The sequence below is a fragment of the Suricata suricatta genome, chromosome 5, assembly GCF_006229205.1.
Source record: "Suricata suricatta isolate VVHF042 chromosome 5, meerkat_22Aug2017_6uvM2_HiC, whole genome shotgun sequence".
Lineage (NCBI taxonomy): Eukaryota > Metazoa > Chordata > Mammalia > Carnivora > Herpestidae > Suricata > Suricata suricatta.
This window is the reverse complement of record NC_043704.1, coordinates 122,572,138-122,590,344: the sequence shown is the minus strand read 5'-3', so window position 1 is coordinate 122,590,344 and position 18,207 is coordinate 122,572,138. Positions and strand designations below refer to the sequence as shown.

The following is an 18,207-nucleotide window of genomic DNA, read 5'->3' as shown; positions in this document are numbered from 1 at the left end:
CCACTTGCTTTAGTTTGAGCAAAGGACTTAATCTTTCTGAGTCTGGGTTTCTATAGAATGGGGATGATAAGCATAATGGAATAATGTAGGTATAAACACGCTGCTTGAATAACTTTAAGACAAGCAGGCAATCTGGATATCTGAGGCCAGCATTGGGTTCAGGCACAGCTGGATCAAGGAATATGACCAAGATTCTACTTTGTCCTGTCTGTACCTCAATTACGCTTTCCTCTCTGTTGGTTAGCTGCTTATATTTCTTAGCATATGCCATCTGTCAGCTAGGGTACCTTGCCAAAAAGATGTATCTCCTCCCTGATATCTGTAGGAGAAAAAAAATTCTAATAAAACTTATTGGACTATTTGAGCCATGTAGCCATCTCTAAATATCTTCATATAACCAGAGCAGTAGTATTTAGCTTAGCCAAGCCTGGGCCCCAGAGTCAAAATACAGAGACTTGTATGCCAGAAAGGACCCAGAGTCCTTAGAAATCAGGCAAACTCATTGCTTTGCCTCATTTTTTTACACCTTTGGTTGAACCTGAACCCAGAAGCACAACCTCTGAGCCTCTGGGACCAGTTACCAAACAGTGTGGTGTTTATAGCACAGAGGGAGGATCTGAGAGATTACTCTGGTTGTCCCAGAAAATGGACAATTAAAACCGAAACATGGCAAAAACATAACATTCAACTTTAAACCAATGGGATTACAAAACTGGTTAGCGGGAAACTGTCCTCAGTTATATCATTTTGAACTGTTCAGGTTTAGATTTCCTAAGATTAGGAGCATTTTAAAGCCTCTCATCCAAAGACATAACTGAATGAATCAAATCATTATACGTATGTTCAAAATATGACTCACCATCATTATCCATAAAACTCCTCGGGGAGTCCCAAGCTGCAGACTACTGAGTATTCCTCTGTCATCACCTTGAGGCCCAAAAGGAAGGAGGTACCAATGACGCTATGGGTTGGCCAATTCTTTCACCTCTTTCTAGGGCAATACTCAGCCCTGTCCGGCCTCCACAGAACATTACGCCGCATCAACCACTGCAATGTCGCAGTTTTTGCCAAAGCACCTGGCATCTCAGAGTTGATACTTTCCACTGGACAGAACTTCGTTCTTGGAATCAGAAACCCGAACTTCTTGTCCTGACCCCGCGGCCAAACAGCCACGTGAGCTTGAAGATCAATGACAAGAATTCACAACAGGCCTTCATTATTTTTGTTTTGATTCCTTGTGATCCTCAGCACTGTACTTAGTGCTTTTACATATGCTTCATCTCCAACCCTCCAACACTCTTGATCGCACAAGCCTCTAGCCTGTAACCAGGGTAAGTGAGGGGGCCAAAGCCCCCAGACATGTGTCAGCAACCCCACACACACACTCACACACACAAATGAACACTCACAGATACTCATACACACACAAACGCCCAGTTGTATTTCTGAATCCTCGGCAGGGACCCTAATTTCTTTGATTTTTCAATTCTTAGACATTTGCAGGTGTCTCAGACTGTCTTTGAACAATTCCATTCCTTGAGCTGAAGCCTGGCTGATTTTTCATACTTACCAATCAACAGTTAGAAAGGAAAGAGATTAGTCTCTTTATCATGGCTCAAATTAATATGAAATAAGCATTAAAATAAGCATTAGGAGTTGAAGATAAACCTTCTGGTTTAATATTGAGTGCCAGATACTATATCATGGGGACAAAATGTCACTAAAGTATTTAATTTAGATACCAAAAAAAAGTTCTAACAATGATGGTTTTTAGTGTGCATAACACCATAATACTCAATAGTAAAAGCAAATGTTACCTAATGACCAAATGAAATGAAATCTCTTAGCCACCCGTACCATAGGGACAGCTAAAGAAACCAGACTTCTTCCTGAGAGAGCCTTCCAGGGAAAGCTGGATCCTGGGTGGAGACAAGGAACATGCAAGCCCCTTCCATAGAAAATATCATTCTTTTTTCTGTCAACCTATATTTTTGGAGGAATGTAAAGTTAATGTTATATCTAATATAAAATAAGGCTAAAAATATTTGTCCTTTAATCCAGCAATCTCCCTTTTTCAAGTTTCCCCTAAGGAAATGACCATAAATATTTATGCCTAAAGATATACATCAATTGTTTAGAACAGTAAACCTGGATCCAAAGAATTTTTAAAGTGGCTGCTTCTGGTTAGAGATATACTACTACTTTTTCTTTATATTTTTCAGAATTTTCAAATTCTTTAACAAGAATTTCTTCACTTTATACCCAGAATAAACTCCCATTTCCTGAGCAGACATTAGGAATGAAGAAGAAAGCATTGATGGCAGAGGAGCCTTAAAAAAAATACAGATAATTATAAATGTTAATATTACTATTATTATCATCTGCTTAGATCTACAAGATCTCAGATAGAGCTTCTGCCACTTTCTGTACACTAGCTCCAATCCTCAAAATAACCCATGAGACACATATTATTATGCCTGTTTCACAAATAAAGAAACCAAAGCTCGGTGAGGTTGTGTCTAGCCCAAGTAAGGTAATCAACTGTCCTGGTTTGTGCAAGACTGTCCTGGGTTTAGACTGAAAGCCTGCATTTCAGGAAACATGTCAGCTCCCAGCGAACCTGGACAGCAGGTCACCCTATGCCAAGGCTACGTAGCTAACAGAAAAGCATGGCTCCACACCCCACTGTCTTTCTACTATGCTGGAGTGAATCCCACTAAACATGCAAAATACCTACAAGGAAGGAAGGCAGGCAGAGGGAGGTGGGAGAAAAAATGTTTGCCTATGAATCCAACAAGCAAATACTTAAAACAACATATGAAAAGTTTTATTTTTTTAAGTTTATTTATTTATTTGTGAAAGAGTGCGTATGAGAGAGGGGGAGAGAGAATCCCAAGCAGGTTCTGTGCTAACAGCACAGTACCTGATGTGGGGCTCGATCTCACTAACTGTGGTATCGTGACCTGAGCCAAAATCAAGAGGTGGATGCTTAACCCACAGAGCCACCCAAGACACCTCTGCAAATTCAATTTTTAATTATCAAGTTTTTAAAAATGTCAAACAAAAGCAAGTTTATTATAAATGGTAGACAGATGGTGGGACTGGAAGAGAGTGTCAGGTCCCTGCTGAACTGTCACATTCACCTCCGCAAAGCTCTCAGGACACTATACAGCAGGTGTGCACAAAATTTTAAGGGTTTAAGGGCCAGAGAGGACTGTGGCGTGATGCCACCTGAACTGCAGGGAAAGCCCCAAGGCCCCCAAAGTGCCTTTGGGGCACTGCACGTAAAACCCTCCAGTGGTAGCAGCTGAAGGTCCCTGAGATTGGGTTTGGGCCAAGACCTGTGTCATTCTAGCACTAATCTTAGGTTGGAGCCCCCAACACTGGGGTGTGAGTCAGTCTCCACCAACCTTTGAGAGGCTTCCCATTCCTTTCTTGTCTCAAGTGGAACAGGATGTGACTGGTCTTAGGTTTGTGACCAGTCCCGTCTTTCCCTCTTATCAAAGCTGACACCCTTAGTCCTTGTTGGCCATAAAAAAGCTTATTTGTTTTACCTGACAAGCCAACTTGAATTTCCCCAAAGTATTTTTTGAAAGGTGACATATCAAACATATTTGGCACGTAAGACTTTGCTACCCATACTTAATGGCCAAAGGAGGACAGTTGCCATGACAATGGCTCTGATAAGGACAATGGAGTGAGACTGAAGGGTGAATAAAATACCATCATGGGGCACAGGCTGCCCAGTCTGCCAGCCCATTATGAAACTGGGAGTGTTTGCCCAAGGCTTAGGAGTTAAGTCATAATTTTGAGAAAGAGAGAGAGAGAGAGAGAGAGAAACAAAAATGTCCAGCTGCCAACGAACACGTTGAGGGGTGGCGGTAGGAGGTCAGAATATGGATGGAGGTATCTTGAACGTCAGTAGTGAGTGCATGTGACTGTCTTGTCTCGAGCACTGGCAGAGCCCTCCTGCCGGTGGCTTTCACGCAGACAGACGGCCCCATCCATCTGCAGAGGGGCACCACCGACAGAACAGAGAGAGCCCGATGAAGGTTCATGGAGAGTGGCGTCACAATGACCCCAACAGCCTCCCTGGTAACAGACAGCAAGACTCTACCCAGCTCGTTCTCTGGGACCCAGTAGTTCCATTCCCGGGAATCTGCTCAAAGGACATCATTCTGAGTGTGGTCCTGCCGCTAAGGGAGTCCTCGCAGGAAGAGCGGTGTGCAGAAAATGTGAAAAGGAACTTGGTACTGCTCTCACTCCAGAAACATGTCTTCGCATGTCCAAGGAACAACACAGAAAGTGGTCAAAGAAAGCTGAACAAAAATAAAGCCTTGACTTCAAAAAAGCTGAAATCAGTCACACAGAAAGAAGAAGTTCTCCACTTGGGGAGTTTGTAAAAGTTCTGTGCACTATCCAGGTTCCCATTCCTGGAAGGGCTGTGCCTGCAAAAAGGGCGTCTGTGTGGTGTGGGGGAGAAAGATTTTAGACCCAAAAACCACCAGCAAACATCTGTCTACGTCCATTGGTGCCATTTCTGTCTTTCGGTAGAATTTTACTCTCTTCTTGGACTTTTGAAGGCATAACATAGATGTTCAAGTTACAAAACAGCACGTTTTAAAAGAAATAGTTAAGTTTAAACCCGGGAAGTTGATCAGTGTTCATTCTTCTGCCCTCAGGAAGTTTCTGAACAACAGCAGTAGCGTCTTCTGCCTTGAATTGTTATTTTCCTGACAAGCATTTTACTGAAGTGGAATGAATGGCAAAATTAATGCAAAATAAATTTTCCCTGTTCTGTCTGTACTTTTTACTTAACATTATTCAGATAATTCTTATTATCTTCTACTTTATTTATAGGTATTGCAAAAGTGAGGTTATTGACATTTGGCTCTGAACTTGGGGCCTAACTTAAAATTCTTCCCTCAGTCCCTGTTGGTTACGTAGTTCTTAGAATCAGCAGTCCCTCAATTCATTGCAGTTTCACTGAGTATTTAAATATTTGAGACTATCATTGCTGAATAATTTCTTAGTAATTAGTCCAGACTCAAATCAAATACAGGCTGTATTTCTTGAAACCAAAACGCTAATACCTTTCATCTGAGAACAAGAACACGTAGGACACCCCACAGGTGCAAATGAACACAGATTTCAGAAAAACATGTTACATACACAGCCTTGAATTCAGACTGTCGTGAAAGCCCCAAGTGCAGTGTTCACCCGTGATGGTATGTAATACAGATGAATCACCACTCTTTGGAAAAGCTCTTTGAAGCAAACACCAAACTTTTTTTTTTTACCTTCTCCCCTCCCCCACACACAAAAAAATAATAATACATAGAACAAAAGGGACAAAAGACAGAAGGCACAAAGGGTTGTTTTTAATTCTGTAAAACCAGAAAAAGGGGGTGAAAACCCCTCTTAATCCTAACAGCAGGAGAGAAGTTAAACTATAGCACACTAGCATCATGAAATACATTACAGAAGACAAAACTGTGTTTAAGAAATCGTCACAACAGATTGAAAAATTCTCATCCTTTATGTCATAAGAAATGGCAAAATGCATCATTGTAAATACACCATGAACTGAATCATGGGGAAAACAGACAATCTGAAAGGAAATGCATCACACTATTAACAGGTCTCCAATTTAAGTGCTGAGACTTGACTAAGTTTATTTTCTTTTATACTGTTTTCTAAATTTTCTGTATGGGGGGCATGTAGTTTTTTTTTAATGTTTTTTTTTTTTAATTTTTGAGAGAGAGAGACAGCGTGAGCAAGGGAGGGTCAGAGAGAGAGGGAGACACAGAATCCAAAGCAGGCTCCAGGCTCTGAGCTAGCGGTCAGCACAGAGCCCGACGCGGGGCTCGAACCCAGGAACTGTGAGATCATGACCTGAGCTGAAGTCGGACGCTTAACCGACTGAGCCACCCAGGCGCCCCAGGGGGCATGTAGTTTTTATGTTTGCAATGACAGTACTCGTTTTGAAAAACCTACACATGTTCTCTTACCTCATAGCATTCCGAGCCCTCTTTGCTCTGAGCTTCTGCTGCAGAGGCTGGAGAAGCTCAGTCACTTTTCCAGTTACCTTTGTCCTAGCAGAAGCCACACAGCACAGTCCCAGGGGTGAGATGTGAGTGGAAGTCAGCCCTGTCTCTGCCCTTTCTCCCTCTTCCTGCCTAAAATGCAGACACAGTGAGCGAGTGGGGCTGTAGGAGCCATCTGGGAACCAAGCTGGAAAGACCAAGAGAATCACAAAGATGCCGGTGGTAACACTGTCAGCCCTGAGCCAACGGTAGCAGCTGAGGCTGTTTAGACCCTGATGAAAAAGCATTGGAGGAAGCTATGTGAAAGCGAGGCCAAGAGCAGAGGTTCTCAACCATTACAATCACGTGGGCAGGTTTTGTAAATAGTGATGCCCACGTCCTAATCCTGGAAATTCTGACTTAATTGCTCTAGGTCACCTGGGCATGGGAATTTTTAAAATCTCCCCAAGTGGACTGGCCAGAGTTGAGAACCAACTTCTGGAGACATACAGAAAAAGAAGTCAGAGATGACACCCCACTACCCAGTGATCCAGACTTCCCATCATGTGGAACCAAACAAGCCCACTGTTAACTGGATTTTGTGTTACTGGAAGTTGGATGTATTCCCAGATGGTGCAATTGTACTGTTCTAAGACTGGTCTAAGTGTGTACATACAAAAGTTTAAAACTGGTCAAGTTCCGTAGCATATACTGGTCACATAGGTATTTCTGTTTCTCAGTGTGAACTTTTCTCCCCTTTGAAATCAAACCCAAGAAATGCCAGATTTATGAAGTATACAAAAGTACAGTTTCATTGCCAAGATAGAGACCCCAAATTGGAGATGTCATGCCCTCTCGTTCCTTCTATGCCTCCCCTGGTATTGTCCCACCGTGGCAGAGACCATGAAGTATTGCAGAATCTCAGATGGCATTTCGCCCCAGGTCCCAGACTCCCTCCCCTTGATGCAGGACCTTGCTACTGAGGGACCCGGATTGGACGAAGGACTCACATGTTTGATATTACCGGGGAGCTTTTCAGAATCTCGATGCCATCCCAGAGCTGTTGAATCAGAACCTGAATTTTAACAAGATCCTCAAGTAATGTGTATGCTCGTGGAAATTGGAGAAGCCTTGCCTGCAAGAAGTAGCTAGAGTTGACTGTTTAAATCAGTTCTCTCTCTAACACACTACCCTTTTGGTTCCTTATTTGCTGTTAAAAAAAAAAAAAAGTAGCCCTTGTTGGGATGAGCCCTGGGTGTTGTGTGTAAGCAATGAATCACAGGAATCTAGCCCTGAAACCAAGGGCACACTGTATTCACTGTATGTTAGCTAACCTGACAATAAGTTCTATATTTTATTAACAAGTGGTAACATGGAGGAGGCGGAGCAGAGAGGCAGGGCTGTACTAAGGCAGCAGAGAACAGCTAGCAGGACACCCAGCCTTTGTAATTTGCCAGCTTTTCCTCCCCACCCGTCCCCTTCCCAGGCGAGGGCTGAGACTGCCCTCAGCTGTCTCCCCGCTGGCATGCCTATCCCAGGTGACTACTCCACCCACCAGCCAGAAGGAATGGGAAAAGGAGCAGATTTAATTCCTTCTTTTAACCTCCTTGCTACAGCAAATGTGCCGGTCCCACAGCAAGCTCTTTAAAGAAGAAAATTTCAGACCGCTTTGAAGGGAAAAAATTAATTACCACATTTTGTGTGTATAGAGAAGAAAATGTGGCCTTGGGGGGAATGAAGGCACAGGGAGCGGGAAGGAGGGGGTAGGAGAAGTGGAGTCTATGTGCCCTCCCTGGGACTCGTCACAGGGCAGAGCACGCCACCATGAGGGAGCTCTGTCTGCCAGATGATCGGGATGAAAGACTGTGGTTGTCTGTGCAACCGATGCTGTAGCGACAAGAGAGAACAGAGTCTGTCAACAAAATGAGAAGGGGGGTGTCTATACTTGGACAGAAGAAAGTCACTCTGAAGCAGGTGAGAGGCAAGGTGCCTCAGTGTGGTCCAGGAACACTGGTCTAGCAGACCTGGTATAGAGCATTTTTAAATCAAACCCACGGTGGCGTTTCTCAACTACCCCCAGTTCAGCCCCTGGGAGCATATGCCAAGCTTTGGGGCGTAGTCTGGAACTGGATGGGTGCGGTTCCCCTTGGATGAGAGCCTCCCCTCCTCCCAGCCGCAGAGAGCAGGCAGCGAGGCGAACTGACCCCTGAATCATCCAGCAGTTGCCTCCCCATCAAGGCATCAAGCTGAGCTGACACAGGAACCAGACCCCCACCCTGTGGCCAGTTCAAACACACAGGAATGCTGGACAAAACAAACTTTAAAAAAATCTTTAGCCAACCTAGAGCAAGGCAACCACAAGTGCTGGAAATGAAGGAAGAACTCAAAGCCGGAGTGATGAGTGCGCGTTGATGCCACACGACCCACAGGGGATTTCCACCAGACATGCACCTCGGGGCTTATATTTTAACCTCCTTTGGGAAGCATCAGACCCCATGTGTGTAGATATTTGAACTGAGCTCACTGCAGAAGGGAAATTGAAGTACTGCCCTCATGGCCCACAAACATGGAACAGAAATGTGCCAGTGATTGTGCACCAAGGATGGAAAAGGAATCACCTGTGACAAAAATGACCCCACACTCCATGCCATACATAAGACCTGATGGTCTACAGTCAGTGCTCCTCCCAGTTTTCCCTGGCTCGGGGCTTTTACATGGCATGGAAATCATTACCAACACTAGTCTGGAGGAACCCAGCTTCTAGTATGACTTAGAAAGTTCCTGCCAGACCAACCTCCTGCAGATAACCATTATAAACTCTAAAAAATATATTTAAAAAAGCATCCTGAGGCCACTGGAGGGCAAAGACAGAGCTATTCTGAAAGATAGATGACACTTGGAAGAAAGGAAAGGGATAAGGCCATTGGTGGCTTCTGGACCAAAGGAAGGCCAAGGTCAAGCAGTAGCTAAAACTCAGTGAGAAAACCCACGTTCTTTATGGCCTGAGGAATGAAAGAACAGAGTTCAGGGCAACCATAGCCTTCATCAAACGAGAAGGGAATCTTGAAATAAACAGACCAAGAAGAGTAATGTCCAAATTTCGTATGTAAACTTTTCCCTGACTCGCTGATTCAACCCTGAACTGTGTAAGTATGGGGCTGACTTGTAAACATCTGGCTTAGGATAAAAAACTGAATGGAGATTTGAGAATGCCTTCAAGACACATAGTTTGTGGTAAGAGTACAAGCAAGTTAATTGTTCACACAAACAGATAAACAAACAAAATCAACCTTCTTTGAAAGAATGTAATAGAATCCAGAGTCTCTGAAATATAACATTCACAACATACAGGATAGAAAAAAAATCACTTAACAAAAATACAAAACATGAGCCATTATTCATAGAGAATGCAATCAGGGAGACTAACTTCAAAATAACTCCAGGGAGAGAATCAGCAGATAAGGATTTTAAAGCAGCTGTTGTAACTAAGCTCAAACACACAAAAGAAAATTTGCTCATAATGAAAGAAAAGAGGAAATCTCAGCAGAGAAGTAGAAACTGTTTTTTTGGAACAGAAACTCTCAAACTGAAAATATGATATCTGAAATTTATAAGAATGTATTATATAAATGTAAAAGCAAAATGGACAGGACAGGAAATTCTCTTCTCACTTGATGATGGATCAATAGAAATTATCTAAGAACAGAGAAAAAGAAGTTTTAACAAAGACAAAAATTCAGGGACTTATATAAGAAAGGAACAAGGGAGACCAGGGGCACCTGGGTGGCTCAGTCAGTTAAGCACCCAACTACAGCTCAGGTCACGATCTCGTGGTTTGTGTGTTCAAACCCTATGTCAAGCTGACAACTCGGAGCCTTGAGCCTGCTTCAGATTCTGTGTCTCCCTCTCTCTCTGCCTCTTCCCTGCTTCCTCTTCTCTCTCTCTCCCTCTCTCTCTCTCTCTCTCTCTCTCTCTCTCTCTCTCTCTGTCAAAAACAAACAAACAAGCAAACAAACATTTAAAAAAAATTTTTAAAGAAACAAGGGAGACTAGAAGGCATTGATATGATACTATTAAGGTCTAAAAGAAAACTGTCAACCTAAAATTTTATGCCCAATTCAAATATCCTTCAAGAATGAAGGCAAAATGTAGTTTTCCAAGAAAAGGAAACCATGTAACTGTTGCCAGCAGACTGACTCAAAAAAAATGCTAAAGAAAGTTCTTCAAATTGAAGAGAAACGATGCCGCATGGAAACTAGGATCTTCAGGAAGAAATGAAGACCTTATTAAACAGAACACCGTCTATCACTAGGTCTGTTGCAGGGTTCAGAGCCTGAGAACTTGAGCAGTCAGTGCGCTGCATCTAGCCTTTTGGGCAGCTGTCAATATTCCACACTCCCCCGAAGAACTGGGAGCATCAACTGAGCCACATTAGAAAGCAAATAACTGTTTATGAATAACAGTAATGGGCAAATCTTGGCAGTCTCTGAACACAATACTAAGCCAGGAAGTTCTTAACTTTGGAAACCAACTGAATGGAAAGAACAATTGTGAAAATGTTACTGTGCAGACATGTGATACAGAAGTGAAGTTTCCAGGATGCAAATTTCCTCACAAACCCCATACCTCAAAGACACCTTCTAATAGATCCCTAGATGAGCAGCAAAGCCAGCACAAAAGACAACAAAATAAACCATGGTCGTTCTCTGCATGTCTTGGCCCACAGGAGGAGGTAGTGCCAGCTTTAAAAAGAAAATCTTTCTTCATTTCATATTTCTCACCAAGCTATCAGTTTGTTAGACCTCTCTTTTTAGATTTTAATCTCCCCTGTTTTGCATGTTAACATTGAATATTTTGTGGGACACATGTTTTTCTGTTTGATGTTTATGGATGAAGCTGGTTATCAGTTAGTTATCAGAGTCAATCCAGGGCGCCTGGGCAGCTCAGTCAGTTAAGCGTCCGACTTCAGCTCAGGTCATGATCTCATGGTTCATGGGTTCGAGCCCCGCATTGGGCTCTGTGCTGACAGCTCAGAGCCTGGAGCCTGCTTCGGATTCTGTGTCTCCCTATCTTTCTCTACCACTCTGTCTCTGACTCTCAAAAATAAATAAACATTTAAAAATAAATAAATAAACAGAGTCAATTCCAGAGTCTTTGGTTCTCAACCAGAATGTACTTTAGAATGGAAGACTTGTCAGCTTTGGGAAGAATAACAGCAGAAAAACAAACACACAAAAGAAATGTATGCCAAGCACATTGAATTGATTGAAACTACCTGCTAAAATAACTTCTCCACACTAGGGTGCTAGTGGGAGAATTGTGTGTATGTATGCAAGCTGTAGGGAAGATAAGATTTTAAAAGAAAAAGAACTGAGTCCACTCTGCTGCTAATCACCTAGAAACTATTTCACAGAAGGATCACACAGTGTCAATTAGTCATCATTGTTAATGGCAAATAGTTCAACTCGCCCCTCTCTTTAAGCGTATTTCCCCTCCTGGATGTGGAGGAAAAGCCTGTCCAAAGCAGCAGTCTCCGGGCCAGACTGTCTCAAGGGAATGATCGTGGCTTCTGCAGTGGCAGCTTAACTTCCGAGAGCTGCTGAGGAGTGTGCTTTGCAGAGGAGGGCGGCGCAGACAAGGAGCAAAGATATGACTGTGAGCTCCGAAGCTGCCTGCCCTCCGGCTCCCCTCCTCTGCCCTGATTCATGCTGCAATGGAATGGAACCCCTAAAAAAGCAGCTGAATGTGAAACTCCTCCACTTATGTGCAATGCTTTAACATCCTCTTCCGTACATGGAGGCTGGCTCTCCTTTTTCTGAACATGACTGGCACTCACTTCATTGTTTTCCAAAACTGAGTTTCATGCACATACTTCCAAGATTCATTGTACTCACTTAGTGAATAAGTATTTTTTTTTAATTTTTTAGTGTTTATTTATTTTTGAGAGAGGGAGAGAGCAATCCAGGGAGGTGCAGAGAGAGAAGGAGACAGAATCTGAAACAGCTCCAGGCTCTGAGCTGTCAGCACAGAGCCAGATGCAGGGCTCTAACCCACAAACCGTGATATCATGACCTGAGCCAAAGTCGGATGCTTAAACAACTGAGCCACCCAAGCACCCCCTGCATAAGTATATTTTTAATGTCTATTTTACACAAACAAAAGACAACTTGGGGTCCCTGGGTGGCTCAGTCAGTTGAGCATCCAACTCTTGATTTCAGCTAAGGTCATGATCTCACAGTTTGTGAGATAGAGCCCTGCATTGGACTCCGTGCTGACAGGCATGGAGCCTGCTTAGAATTCTCTGTCTATGTCTCTCTTTCTCTCTCTGTCTCTCTCTCAGTTTTACTATTAGTTAAAGCCAATGCATCCTAATCAAAACAAACATGGACAACCAAGCCACGTTTTCATCAAGGACCATGAGTGGATGGATACACCTCTTCCAGAAATGTCCACTATGCCACATGGGTTTGGTGAACATGATGAGCATGAAAACAGAATGCACTAGGACACTCCATCTCAAGAGAAGAAAAGTGGGAAAGAACAAGTTCATTTCAGGGATGAGAAGGGATGATTCTGGATGCTGGGTGATGGTTTCACTTTGATTGTTCTCTAATCCACTGTGCCTTGACTTGTACCTGAATTCTAGGGCAAGTGCACCGCAAGAAGAAGTGAAAAATATTAACAACTACTTCACTAGAATCTCCATGACATACTTTGAGAGATACTAGTAGCTTTGGCACCACAACCCGGCTGTATAAGCAGATGCAACTGACGTTTCCCTGGAAGGAGCAGTGGTCTTTGAATCTTGGGTACTAAGCTGACATAAAGTCACCTTGTTTGGAGCCAGGGACCACAAATGGTTGGCTCTTAAATGCCAACTCAGACAGATCCCAATTAACTGTGGTTAGAAGGACTCAGGCAGGAAAGAATGTTGTGACCAATGAGCAATGTCTGTCTCGAGCCAGCTGGGGACAGGCAGCACACTTGCCATCACTCGCCTCCTGAATCCCTCTGAGACGGAAGTCAGCCAACCGTTCTCCGCATCACACTGAGGATGTACTTCTTGCAACATCCCATGGTACACATTCAACGTTCTTGTATTTATTTTTTATCCACTCTTAAGCAAGGATATACTTACAAAAGTGCACTGTCTCGAGCCCATCTAGTCATTGTCGAACAGTCCGACAAACCCAAGAGCCATTCTCACCACATTTATTGTCCCTTATGCTTCAGAGCACTTAACAATCCTCAACAATTGCTATTTCTTAAAAAGCAACAGCACTCCACCTAGTGAATTTCACTTCAGAATCTCAGGACTATTGTTATTTTTAGGATTATTCTTGTCTTCCTGCTTCGCGCTAAAGATTTTAAACATGCGTAGATTTGACACGCTTCAAAACTTCTTTTGTTCTTTCAGGGAGCTTTTGGAGAGGGTCCAACTTCATAATGTCCCTGTGAAGCAAGGCCATGCAAAATCCTTTGAATTTACTTTCACAAATATGTCTTGAGTACCTACTCTGTTCCAGGGGCCACGGCAGGTACAGAGAAGAAGAAAGAAGAAAGATAAAGTACTATTTGTTGAGACCCTGCTGTGCTAGGCAATGTACCAATACCACGTTGGGGAGGTTGAAGTGCTTCAGCTCATTTCATTTCCATAACAACCTCCCAAAGCATCATTATCACAAACACAGCTGAGAAAACTGAGGCTCAGGAAGGTTGCCTGACTTGCAGACTCACGCATCGAGTGATTACTGGAGCCAAGATTTGAATGCTGTCTAACTCAAAGCCTGTGGTGTTTCACTGCACAGTGACAAAGACCAAACTAGAAGTATAGCTTACAGAAAAGTGGAAGAAAGGATCCTGGGAAATTTGGAGTCAGAGCACTTTCTATCGAATTGTGTGAAGGTAGGCCACTTACTAACCACCCCAGCCTCAGCAGCCCAGTCAACATGGCTAATACCTACCTTGCAAGATATTTGCAAGGATTAAAGATGACATGTGTAAAGCACCTAGCACCCAGCAGCCTATAAAGAATAGCTACTGTTATTCACATCAGTGTAAATTACCATTTCTCAAAGAGGCAGGAGCCATTTTCCTACACACTGAATTCTCAGAGCTTGCAGTGGATACAAATCATGAAATTTAGGATCAAAGTTAACAAGACTTTGTTATATGGCTTCAAGAAAGTATATAGTTGTCTCAAGAATCCTAGAAGAGTCGGCAAGAAGAGAAAATCCCAATTCAGAGGCAAGTTCAAAGCCTGACTTTCCTACTCCCAAGTCCTCCTTCAGCTGAACTACTGGCCAGCAATGACAAGCAGACTCACCATTGTTGAGTCTGCTTGTGAATTTGCATGACAAGTGATAAGCAACATCACGGGTCTGGTCCCCTGGAATAGCTACCGCATCTACAGTGAGAGGAAGGCCATTATCTAAACTGCTTGGAATCCCAGGCAAATCTTTATAGAAAGGCACAAATTCACACTGGATCAGGCTTTTGATGGTCTCTGGGGGGAAGCTGACTTTGTTTGTTAATGTCACGACAAATGTGTCCTTGAATGCGGGAATTGACAGGACACCTGTCTGCATTGAAACCTGATCGGAAGCAAATCCAACCCCTTCGGTTCTCCCAGGAGTCTCCACAGGTTCTAAGCTGCTTAGTCCTTTGTGATTCAGTAACTTCTGTGGCAAAGACTCCATTCTTGTTTCTTCTAGAGAAAATCCATCCACAGTGCGGCATGAACCCTCACGGAACAGGCTGCCTCCCAAATAGAGAAGGATCATTGCCTGAGTGGAAGGACTTGAGAGGGGTATCCCCATGATACCCAGAGCACACACACACACACACACACACACACACACACACACACACCGACCACCACCAAACAAAATTGTTTTCCTACCTCCTGTCACTGATGCTGCAAATTCTGCTTTGGAGAAGTGGCAGACAGCACCTCCCAAACTTTAAAGAACCCCTTAAAAACAAGGTAAGGGTGGAGTTAGCTGTACAATATTGTAAACATACTATAAACTACTGAATTGAGCATTTTAAAGTGGTAACGTTTACACTACATGAAATCAACCTCCATAATAAAAAAAAAAAAACATTAAAACAAAACAAAAGCAAGGCAAATAACATTGGGAAACTTGCCCTTGTGAGGGCTGAAGGGCCCGACTCAAGTGTATGGCTCTAAGCTGGGACTCTCTCGTGTGCAGTAGAAAACCTCTGCTTCTGTGGTATTTGAAGGGTGTTAAAAGCAAAATTCAAGCAAGTAAATTTGAAAACCTGTCTGGTTTTATTAAGTAATTTATGAGTTGACAGCATCCCATCTACCAAGTAGAGAAATGCTCCTAGGAGCTGTACAAAATGGAAGGTTTTTATAGGAAGGAGTCCAGGGCAGCAAGTTATTAGCTTAAGAAAGGATTGTTTCAGGCCATGACTTTTTCTTTTTTTGGTTGGGGGAAGGCGGGCTGCAGGGTTTTTATCATATAGGTTATCTCACTAGTGACAATCAGGACATTTCAGATCGACTTTTAAAAGTCACATTCCTGGATAGGTTGAAACTGTAATTAAGTCTTGGTTTGCTGTTGGGGAGGGCAAATGACTTCAATTGGGCTTCTTTTTAAACAAGGGTTAAAGTTATTTATCAGTTAAAATGTTTAACTTTCATCCCCTCATTTTCAAATAAAATTGAAACCCCGGGAAGATGCACCTTAATTTCCTGGAGGTTTCAGAACCTGTGGCAGCGCCGCTCACTTGTGGGCTAGAGAAGCATGAGAGGAGAGCCCGGCTTACCAGGGTGTGATCTCAGGTGTGACCCCAGGACATGATCCCAGGGTGTGATCCCAGGGTGTGATCTTAGGTGTGATCTCAGGACATGATCCCAGGGTGTGATCTTAGGTGTGATCCCAGGGTATTATCCCAGGGTGTGATCTTAGGTGTGATCCCAGGACATGATCCCAGGGTGTGATCTTAGGTGTGATCCCAGGGTATTATCCCAGGGTGTGATCTCAGGTGTGACCCTAGGACATGATCCCAGGGTGTGATCTTAGGTGTGATCCCAGGACATGACCCCAGGATGTGATCCCAGGGTGTGATCTCAGGTGTGATCCCAGGACATGATCCCAGGGTATTATCCCAGGGTGTGATCTCAGGTGTGATCCCAGGATATGATCCCAGGATGAGGATCCCAGGGTATGACCCCAGGGTTATAATCCAAGAGTGTGATTCCAGGATGTGATCCCAGGGTATAATCCCAGGGTGTGGATACTAGGATGTGATCCAAGGGTATGATCCAAGGGTTTGGATCCCTTGGTGTGATATTGTCAGGGAGGAAGACTTTCCTCTGCCCTATGCTCCTTGCAGCCACACTTAGAATCAAATTGACACGAGACTGATTAACAGGAGAAAATCAAATTTAATAGTGTACAGAGGGAGAATCCACACAGATATAAAATTCTCAAGACAATGAAACAACACGAAGCTTCTGTGAGCTAAGGAGAGGTGTAGGCCTGAGGACACAAAGAGGAGAAAACTCATTAGCAAGAAGGTGAAAGAGGATGTTTGGGAAAACAAGGTTGTTCTATTATGCAGATGAGCTCCTTCTGTAAAGGGGGCTTCTGTAAATACTTCTCCTCTTGTTACAGGCTCTCCTTTCCAACCAAATTTTAGCCAGTTATGGGGGAGGCACAGCACCCATGCCTCTGCTGGGTTTTTATTGCTTTTAACTCGAAATGATCTTTTTTTTTCAAAAGCAAAGGGCTTTATTACGGGTTTAGGCTCGCCAGGGCCTAAACTCGAAATGATCTTTATGCCAAAGTGGCACATTTTGGGGTGTCTCATCCTGCACCCGCTCACATAATCCCACAGTGTGAGTCCCAGGGTGTAGTCTCAGTATGGAATCCCAGGGTGTGAGTGCCAGGGTGTAGATTCAATGCTGTGATCTTAGGCTGCGATCCCAGCATAGGAGCCCAGGGTGTGTGCCAGGGCATGAATCTCTGCTATGAGACCCTGGTATGCTGAGGGCATCCACTTCCTCCTCTGTTAAATCAGGACTCCAGCACCTACTGTAACACGAGACTCACCCAAACAAAAATGTGCCTTATGTCACAAGAATAACTGGCAAAAAACAAAACAATAACTACAACAGCCCCCAAACACCACATTGACAGACATCTTACTCACTAAGGGGTATCTCCCGATTTGAAAGAGTTTGTCCAAGGCTGGAGACCTGAGGTAAGCAGAGAACATACAAACAAACAAACAAACACAAACATGTAATGAAAGGTTTCCAGGTGAAGTAGGAAAGAAAAGCTCCTCCCCCCATAGGGATTCCTTAAGGCCAAGGTTAGGACAGATTTCTACGGATGGAAGAAATGTCTTTTCCTCAGTATTGGTTCAGACTGTATATTAGGAACAAAATGAGTATCTTCAAGACAGTACTTACTGTGAGAGATCAACTGGTAAAGGAGATGACTCTATCAAACAGGATACTAAACTTGGAGGACTCACATCCACCATCACCCACTGTGAGAAGTGAGAGGACTCATTTTCAGAAATACCAAGTAAAAGCTGTGGTGTCTAGTTAACAACAGGTTTACAACCTATTGGAAATATGTATGGAGTCCCAAACCCTAGACACTTCACTTCCTGGTTCTTCCCCTCTCCATTTCATGAGCTTATTTTTCACGGGTTTATTTTTCAAGGGCTTTGCAAAGAGCATGCACCAAAGAACTTAAGTCTCTGCATCACCTCAAGGAATGTACATCTGTTCCGATCAGACTACCTTTTGCCTTAAATGGGCATAGGTGACGTCCAGGTGATGCTGTGACCCCTCCAGTACTCAGTCGATGAGGAATCAGGGGCGGGACTTCCGGCTAGGAGATAAATTGCTTGCTGTAACTGCCCCCATGTGCCTGTCCATCAGATACCCACAAGAACGTTGATAAAAGCCTCCCTTCGCTGTGTTCCGAGTCTCTGCATCCCTCCTTTGATTCGGTCGGTGGGCGTATTTCTCACACCCATTAAGCCGGAACTCACCACAGCCTCACTTCCTGTGCCCAGTGTGCACAGGCCTAGGGCTCTCTTCTTCCTCTGCTAATGGCGGTGTGGTCATCTTAATGAGAAGAAGGCTGGAGCAATATATTACTTTGACGCTGGCAGGCAAGGGGTCCTGGCCTCA

The 18,207-nt window shown here is 43.7% G+C and overlaps 1 long non-coding RNA gene across 1 annotated transcript; it reads right to left on the bottom strand.

The window, feature by feature from the left end:
• Window positions 1-16,423: 16,423 nt before the first annotated feature.
• On the bottom strand, window positions 16,424-17,461 carry LOC115292824. The gene is made up of 2 exons (XR_003909158.1): window positions 17,211-17,461; window positions 16,424-16,537 (listed from the first exon to the last, which is right to left on the bottom strand). It is a non-coding gene; the product is annotated as an uncharacterized LOC115292824 (long non-coding RNA).
• Window positions 17,462-18,207: the final 746 nt, after the last annotated feature.